The sequence below is a fragment of the Pithys albifrons genome, chromosome 3 (assembly GCF_047495875.1).
Source record: "Pithys albifrons albifrons isolate INPA30051 chromosome 3, PitAlb_v1, whole genome shotgun sequence".
In the NCBI taxonomy this organism is placed as follows: Eukaryota; Metazoa; Chordata; class Aves; order Passeriformes; family Thamnophilidae; genus Pithys; species Pithys albifrons.
In genome coordinates, this window is record NC_092460.1 from 65,846,767 (window position 1) to 65,856,156 (window position 9,390).

The window sequence follows — 9,390 nt, forward strand, 5'->3', positions numbered from 1 at the left end:
AAGTGACCTTAAAAATTCTAGGCTTCCCAGGATTCTGGTCTCCAGTATCATGTACATCTGTTACTTTGGCTGGAAATGTTCTCCAGCACTCACCGTGTCAGGAAACACTTTCCATCACCTCACTAAAACAGTCAAAGCAGGGATTTATCCAGAGAAGAGTGAAGGATAAATTCCCCAGCCAGCACCATTCAATGCCCATTTGTTTTCTGGGCCAGGTAATGGCTCAGCAGCCACACAGCGACCACAGGTTTGTGTCATCTGCTCTTGGCTCACAGACTGAACCTCATGTCTGGGGTAGCAATGAGACTTTATATGCTGTTTAAGCATTTTTTCTAAGTGAAAAGTTGCAGAAAGCAGAAAATGAGAGGGTTTGTTGTAATTCAAGTAGAAATGCTCAGGATTGCTGTCCATAGATAAAGGTTAGTTGTTTACTGTTGGTTCACTAAACTCACGATTCTTTTTCTTGAATGCTACTTTCTCTCTTTGTACTTTTTTCCCCCTCTTAATCAACATCTGAGAAGTGAACAAGTGAAATTCTGAGGGAAATATTTAGCATTGAAGTGTGTAAGGGAGGAAAGTCAGAGTTAGCTCTAATACAGGACTGGCAGGACCACCTGGCTCATGGAGTAAAGTCCTCAGTTTTATCCTTTCCATGTGTGCATTACTGCTATTTTTAATAACAGGAAGTATTATTAGAGTTCTCTGAACTAAAACTAGCTAAATAAGGAAAACACCTCACATCAGTTGTTCCCTTTACAAAAAGAAATTCATGGTCATTGGCCATCTTGATGTAATCCTATTTTATGCACAAATACCAATAATCCTAATATCACAAATACAGCAACAACAACCATTCCAAGTCCTTTCCAGACAATAACTAACTCAAAAGAACTTGCCTTTTCGAAACCCTTTTCCCTGCAAATGCTTTTCTATCTGTTCTTAGCCACCATCTCATTTTTGGAATCTCTTCTGTCTCAGCTTTCCCTTTCTCTATCATACAAGCAGATACCCCCATAAATCTCTCTGCCCAAGAGACAACTCAAGAAGATCCTCCATCCTTACAGTCCCATTTGGATTTGCTGGTAACATGACTCTAAATTTTGGGTTGAGGCCTCCTTTAATTTGAATGCAGATAGTGAAGCATGAACTTTCTCCCATGAGTTCCAGCATGGTTTAATCAGACCTCTAACAGGGTTGTATATGGTAAAATGCACCACAGTTTTGTAACAGTCATTACTGCATGGTGTTTTTATCTTAAAGTAGTGCACTAATCTGGATCATTGTCCTTGGATTTTCAAATACAAAAATAGAAATTTCTTCAAAAAATAAGCAAAAATGGTCCTTGTTAATCATTTAATGGGAGAAACAGAATGGTTCAGTTGTACTTCTATATGTATTGTTCATTGTTATTTATTATTTTTATTTTTTATTTTTATTGTTGTTGTTATTGTATTTCCATGCAAAGAACAAGAGTAATCATTTGCTATTCTCAGAGATGTAACATCACTCATTGAAAACCTAGACCCTTAAGCCATAGAGTATGAATTTATGAGGCTTCCAGTGTTCCTCACAAACCTTGACTGAGAGAATAAACATGCTTGTTGCACAAACAAAGATGCTTTATTAACTCTAGTACAAATAAGCACTTTTAGTGTTCTTATAACTTAAACATTTAAATGGGAGAAAAGATCCTTCTTTGTCAAATTTAACTGCCTGAGAAGTGAAGAAGACATTAGTATATATTATAAAGCACAGACCATCTACCATCAATATTCTTCAATGTCCACAACAATACAGAATTTTATTAATATAACTTCTTCATTGAAAAGAAAAGAAATTACAGTTTTGCAGCATCCTGCCTGTACAAAAGGATGATTATGCAAATGGGTGTGCAATCAGCTGCATTTTTAGGTAAGCAAATTCTCTAATATCCAGTGCTTGACATTGTGCAAGAAGTTTTGAAACCTTGGTCATCTTGCAAAGCAGAATGACACTGACGTCAAATAAGCCAGTTCATAAAGCAAAATGAAGCACCTCTCCTTCTGTGATTGCCTTTTTACCAGTTAGCTTTCACTTCAGCTATGTTTGCTTATATTAAATAACCTAGACCATTTCAGAGGAACATGATAAGGAGCACTTCAGAGATGTGGGTCTTAAGTCAAGAGAAAGCTTTCCCAATCAGTCCAGGCTCTGGTTTTTGAGCCCAGTACCTGGACACCTCATTCCTGGGTGCTTTGTTGATCTCTTCTGTCTGATGAGTCCCATGCCATGACATTAGTTTGCTTTTCTGTGTCTGTGCCTTCTGGCAATAAAAGGAGAATTGAGACTGATAACAGTCACAATATAATATTTCTAATACCAAACTCAGCACTACTGCCTAAGAAATGATGTTTATTTCATGACAAGGAAGTGGCAAAGTGAAGTGTTTCTGATTAGTTTTACACTACTTGGAGGATTGATCTGTCAGGACATCAGGCTTTATGCTACAGACACATTCATTTGTAATCCTCTCAAGTATTCTACCATGTGACTTCAGGAGATAAAGAGCCTCCTTTAAAGTATATTTCCATAACCCACATTGAGTGATGCTAAGTACAGTGGTATCTGTCCCACTGGATTTACTTTTAATTATTGCAATTTCTCTCATGAAAGAGACTGTAAGATAGCACAGCAGCTCTCTACACATTCATTCTATGAGCAGAGGACATTTTATGTTAATTTACTGATTTATTTAAGACTAGAATTCCAGCAGCAAGTGACAGTAAGTAGGAAAGTATAGCAAAACTCAATATATTCTCATCTGAGGAAATCTGACAGCAGCTTCTTTAATACTGTTCTCTTCATAGCACTTTTAATTATTCACTTCCTTTCAATAAGAAAATTCTTTCATGTTGTTCAAGCCCCATTTTAGCCTAGTTATTATGGCATTTCTTTGGATATTGGCATTATGAGTTGTTGTTATAGATACTGAAGTGTTTGCTTGAAGCTTCACTAGCACACAATATGACTTGGTGTCTCTTCCAGAAATCTTCAAGTATATATGGGCTCAAAAATCAAGCACAAAAAGAAGCAGAAAGCATAAATAAACAAAATAAATAAATAAACAGCACTGAGCTGTCTTGTTCAACACCGATGGATGACACCAGCGGAAACCTGTCTAGTTACACAGTGCTAAAATGGTTTTGTCTCTGTGTGATTTGTATACATTCAAAGTACATCAAGAGAAAATTAATGCAAAATACAGGATTATCAGTGAACATTAGTAGAACTGCTTATAGAAAGGAATTTCTGAAATACGTTTTTGTGGATGAAACATCTCAAATTCATATCTACCTTATTCACTTGTAAAAGAAAAGAACATCTTTTTCTCCTGTTTCATGATGATACAACATTTGCTCAGGATGCCCATCAGGAAAGGTCAAAAAAGCAGAAGAAGTAACAAAATTAAGGTATTCATTGCAAATGGGAAATACTATTTTATACATTTTGCAAATTCATTACCCTTTTGTAACCTTTTGGGAACATAATGTATATAAAAAAAATTTCTGCATGCTGTCTGCAATATGACACATGCTAAAGTTAACTGCACGTGATAGCAAAGGTGTGAATACCTTAACAAAATATAACTCACTTCCCACGGCTTGAAGAGATATTCATTTTGATTTGTTGTCCACAGTAAGACTGCTTATAGCTTTTAAATGGTTTCAAAATCTGCAAAATAATTTCTTGTATACAAAGGCAAAAATAATTAGTGGTTTATAGTATAAAGAGCACTGGAGTTTCAGCAACATTTTGCAGGTCTTTGCTTATTAGTATAAAATTTAAAGAATTTTTTATAAAACTTAATTTGCTGCAGTGGACTCAGTTATGTTTAAAAATCAAATAAATGGTCATAGTTATACTTATTTGCTATGGTAGAAATAGCCACACAGAGGATAGGCAATACTAAGACAGATGCTTACAGTAATTTTTCTTTATTTTCTTTCAAAAATGTGTATTTATTGATTTCCTCTATTTTGTAGTATACATCAGCTGCCTATTAGACTGTTAGTCAGTTGGCACCCTCTTTGAATATGCATCTTCACTAAGTAGTTTATTAAAGTGCTAGGGAATCACTCCAATTGCACATGTCAACATTGTCCAGAACCAAAGGAGGGTGACTATCATTAACCAACAGTTTCTCAATCCTTAGGTTTAGCTGAGACTTTTGACAGAGACTGGGAAAAGCTTTCACTGCTGTTTCCTTCCTCACAAGTTTCTGTCCTAAAGCAGAAGAAAGCTTATGTCTTGAATAAAATGGATTTTTACAGGATTCTGTAACTAGTCTTTTATGACCCAAAAAACACCTCACACCTCTTCTGTAATCAATGAGCTTTTGGAGCCTACAACTAATGTGGTGTTAATGCTGTGGATTCAAAATATCAATGCAAAGTTAAACTGAAGAGCTGCATCAAAACTTAAGACTGCCTTAAAATTTACAGTAAGAATCTCCACTCACTCAGGCTAACACAGATATGAGAATCAGCTAGAAAAGGCAGTAAATTCATTTTCTGGGAACTTTGCCATAGCAGTTGCAAGCTATTACTCTCTCCCCCTTTCTTTCCACTTTCAGGTGACCCAGGTATCCCATGGGGACTGGACAAATGTCCCCTAGAATGGGAACATCATTATCTGGGAAAGGGTGTGCCCAGCCAAGTCAGAGAGTGCAGTAAACCACACAGCAGCCTCTGTTAGAAAGGGCTCTACATCATTCAAGTGTGCTTATCTGTGGGAGGGGGAAAACAGAGGAAGAGAGATAAAAACATCACCTGTCTTTGGGAAATATCCAATGAGGAATTAGGGACACTTCAGTTATAAAAAGGGGAATATTTCCTATGGAACCAGTCACAATGGAGCTACACAGCTGGAAACCTGTGTTTATTTTTCCCTCTGAAAACATAGGAGCTCTAAATCTCGTGTCTTCTGCAAAACAGCTCAGAACCAGTAAAGCAATCTCAGCCATTTCAATCTGCAGGAAAACTGAAGAGCTGCCAGGAAAACCACCTGATCGCCACTGACACACAGAGGTGCTATTATTTACTGCTCAGTGAGACCAGCAAATGATTATACTCAGCAAAGAAAAATGTTTTAGACTAAGTAATTATTTTACCAGTGACCTTAAAATATCCCTGTTGTTAAGAGTTTTCCTTGCAGAGGGCAGTCTCTGTAATAGGATCAGGCAGTATGTTTCTTCATGCCAAGTCACTGAATGCTAAAATGATTTGTCATCTTTTGGCACAGGCCACTGCCTGACACACACATGCCACAGTCTAATGTCGCGCCTGCTTTGACATCAAAGTGTCTTCCTTCAGCCATTACCAACAAGAGGAAAGGCAAACAATGGCAACAACTTCTATTCTTTATGAGAGAGTTTTAATTAAATAAATGGTCTCAAATAGCTTACTGAGACTAAGGCAGGGGGAAAAACCTTTCATCATAAAATGTATTAAATCTATAAATCTTGCTTAGTCTCTCCCCCTGCAATTTTTTTATTTACTTCAATGTCACATTATTTCATTCTCTGTAGAGATTTATGGCAACATTATATGACATCTCCTGGGCTTTCACAGTCTGTCACCTTTTACGACTCCTTCTTAATGCCATGGGGCATAAAAGACATGGTTCATGTCATTTTACAAAGGGAAAGGGGGAAAGAAGTCCTATCAGATCCTCCAGCAACAGAAAAGTTTTCACATGCTGAAATATACCATTGTGAATAGGTTCACTGAGACTTTTGGTATCAGCAACTCCACCTGTTTTGAGAGATGTGTATTTTCTACAGCATACTCCAGAGTCCTGATTTACCAATTCCAATTAGCAAAGCAGCAATGTAGAAAAAGGTGTGCTCCAAGGTGGGATCAGGGTGCTGCTGGGGCACATTCTCAGTTTTGATGGGATTGTCTCCGGTCTTCCTATTCAGATGTAGTTAATCGGTGCTATTCACTGATGTGTCTTCACAGTGCTTGTCTAGAAAGATCACACTTTTCAAGAGAAGTCTCAGAGCAAAATCCTCCCTTCTTGTCCATCACATTTTAAAGAAAATAAAGTGAAAAAAACTGTATATGCCAGCCACACCATTGCAAGATTCTTTACTCAAATGAAAGAGGTCCTTCCAATGGCAAGTGGCGTTATAATTATAGACTAGAAAAAAGCAAGATCAGCAGCTGCTGCTGCTGCTGCTGCTTGCGTTTGTTCCCTCTGTAACTGACAGGACAGAGTACTTGGCAAAAACAGACTTCCAGAAGTGGAAAGACATTTTAACCCCTGTTCTTGTCAGTCCACTCCTCCTGGGGCTCTGCAGCAGCAACCCCTTGCTTCAGGTTAAGGGAAGAGCAAGGTGACTATTGCAGAGCTGAAGGGGACTTTGTTTGGGACGTCTGAGAAAGAGGAAGGGTCCAGGATTTACTTTCGGGCTTGGATTACCAAATCAAGATAGCAGGTCAGTGGATATAGCGTGAGCTTAATATGTTTTTACAGTTGGCTTAACTCAAATCTCTCTCACTCACTTTCTCTCCTATGCCAAGAACCAAGCAATAAGGTGATACAATGGCAAGGGTTAGGTCTGCATAGAGGCACTATTTATTTATGCATTCTTTAATGTGCCTTTCATGGTTAGTGAGGGAACACTAATGGTTGTTATTTTTTACTGTAGTTTCTCTGTGAATCGTAATGCATCCTGAAATTCTCAACCAGGCAAAAATCCCATTTACAGCTGGGCTCAATATTAATGGGGGACACACACTAGTATTTTAAATGTTTACGCCCAAAGTCTTCTGATGATCTTAGCAAAAGTGGAGTAATATATAACTCACATTTCAGCCTGTACTTGAGAAAGGTTCAGAGAGTGAATAAACACTGAGCAAAAATAAAAGCAGCATGATAGATATGAGTCAAGGTTCCTACAGGCAGCAAATGGGCATAACTTGTGTATGTCCCCAAAACTCACAAATCCATACCAACATAAAGCCTAGCCCTGTATCTGCTAATGAAGTTAAGGGCAACACAATTAATAGAACTGTTTTTCATAACACAGGTGCCTGTGGTATCTAATCTAATGTGCTCTTTCCTTCTTCTGCCCTGGCCAAAACAGTGCTCAGGAAGGAATGTGCTGGGGGGCATCATTATGCTTTGCTCTTCCTGTTTGTCTCCCTTTTGGCTTTTAAATTTCCTGTGGCCACAAGTAATGTTGGAAGGACTCTCAATCAACATTCTGCCCATGAACCAAGGGTTTGGGACCACTGTGCCAGAGCCAGGCTCAGCCCAAGCCTTTACACCAAACTTCCCATTGGAGGGGGAGGCCATACCCAAGGAGTTGTAGTTGTTCCCAGAAAACAAAAAAAACAAACACAAATGGAGATTTAAATTTTCGTTTGCTGTGTTGTGAAAACTAGTCAGACAGACACATAGCTGTCTTTCATAGTTTTGTACAGTCCAAAGCATTCTATAGTCACCTAATCTGACCTAATGTGTATTTTAAGACATTGAAATATATTATCCTGAAGTCCCTATATGAACCCAATGATAAATGTTAAACAAAGCATTTTCTTAGTAGGAAGATAAAACACAGTGCACTAAGGCAAGGCAGGGCAAGGAAACCAAGGCACCAAAGCCTGAAACTGGTCTTATAGTCCCACTTTTATTTAACCCCATTTCAGAGGCAAAAAATAAAAGTAGGGGCCAGTGCCTCCCCAGTTAATGAGAAGAGTTTCTACTCAGAGCCAACAGCATTGAGTAAAGTGCTAAGAGAGATGGCTGGGATGTGGTCACGTGAAGTATAGTTGCTTGAATCAAGCAGACAACATGCACTTCATGAATAAAACTCTCTTCTCCCAGTCCCATACCAGGGGGAATATTCTTAATCCTGAATCCTATTAATATTACAACTCTGCATTTTTGGCCAAAACCCATGCACTAGGCCTTGCAAAACAAGATTTGCTTCAGCTCTGTAGAGGAGGTGGACTCAATTTGTTCAGCTTAGCTACTGACCAGTTTCTGGCACTTCCCAGTCACTGGGATGCCTGGGAGGAACAAATCCTTCCTGAACTTCATATGCAGAAACGGAGAATTGTGTTTTTGACACTAATCATGCCATCCTGCAGAGCTGCAGATGCTATGAGGGTGCTGCAAGCAATCTAATTCCCTCCATGGCCCAGAGCAGAAAAGAGCACACAGAAAGTTTAACAAATGCCCAGATAGCAGGGGAGACAGGCAGAGACCTCAGCCCCAAAGCTGTATGTCTCAGCTCTGTGAATTCTTCCTAAAGGTCATCTTCTGTACAGCTCTCTGCTCTTAGATTAAAGACCCTAAACCACAGGATGTCAATCTAGTCCCGTTTGGTTGCCCCAACAGTTAAGAATTTGTGGTTTATTTCATCCTGTGTTTGTCCAACTTCATCCTGTAATCATGGCCCTGAGTTACAATGAGGGCCTGGGTTCCCACTGAGCTATAAGCCCTCACATTATCAGACATCTTTTCAAGATCTAAGTCCCTAAATGCAGTCGGTCCCACTGGAGATTTGCATTATAAATTGGACATTAATGGGGAGAAAGAGATACATTTGTTGATGATATCGATTGAACACACATACTGCAGAGCATCAATGGGGTGATCCCAGGCAACTCAGTGTATTTTTAGGAGAATTTTTTTACCCCATTCCTTCCCTATAGCCCAGAAACAGATTTCTTTCATTGTTTATAAAGCCCCATTTCTGATGGAGAATGGATTTTTTTTTCTATTTTCTTAAGCATTGCATCCTGACCACAGAATTTTTAGCAGACAGGTCTGCATTTCTGCATGCCAGTCAGCCAGTTTGGTTCCTGAATTGAATTTCCGGGAGTACAACAACACAATAAAAATTTTAAAGGTCTGTGCTAAAACTCAGGAAAACCACTATTTGGATGCTAAAACATAAAACCTATGTCTCTTAAAAAACAAAACAAAACAAAACAAAAACAACGAAAACCAAACAAAAAAACCCCGAACTAATCTGCAGTCCCACACTGGAAAACCTCAAGCAGCCATTCTGCAGAGGAAAAGAGACAGCCTGTCAGCAATTATAAGGGTTCTGGTGTCTTTTCCCTGCTGATTGCTTTGGTGGCTAAAAGAAAAAGTGGCACTTTTACAGCTGAATTTTAATGGCATACTTTATGCTCTGGCTCAGAGACAGAGTCAAGCTGCATAAAATGCTAGCAAGTCATCTGTTAACTTGGGGTTCAGATGTTTTTTCCCAAGTGTAAGTGTCCTACAGTAGCATCAAGAAAATATAGAGAATTATGTTTGTGATACATAATAACTATCTTGAGTTTTTGTGCCTGTCTTAGTTACTCCCTTTCTTGCATGCTGTATAAAAGT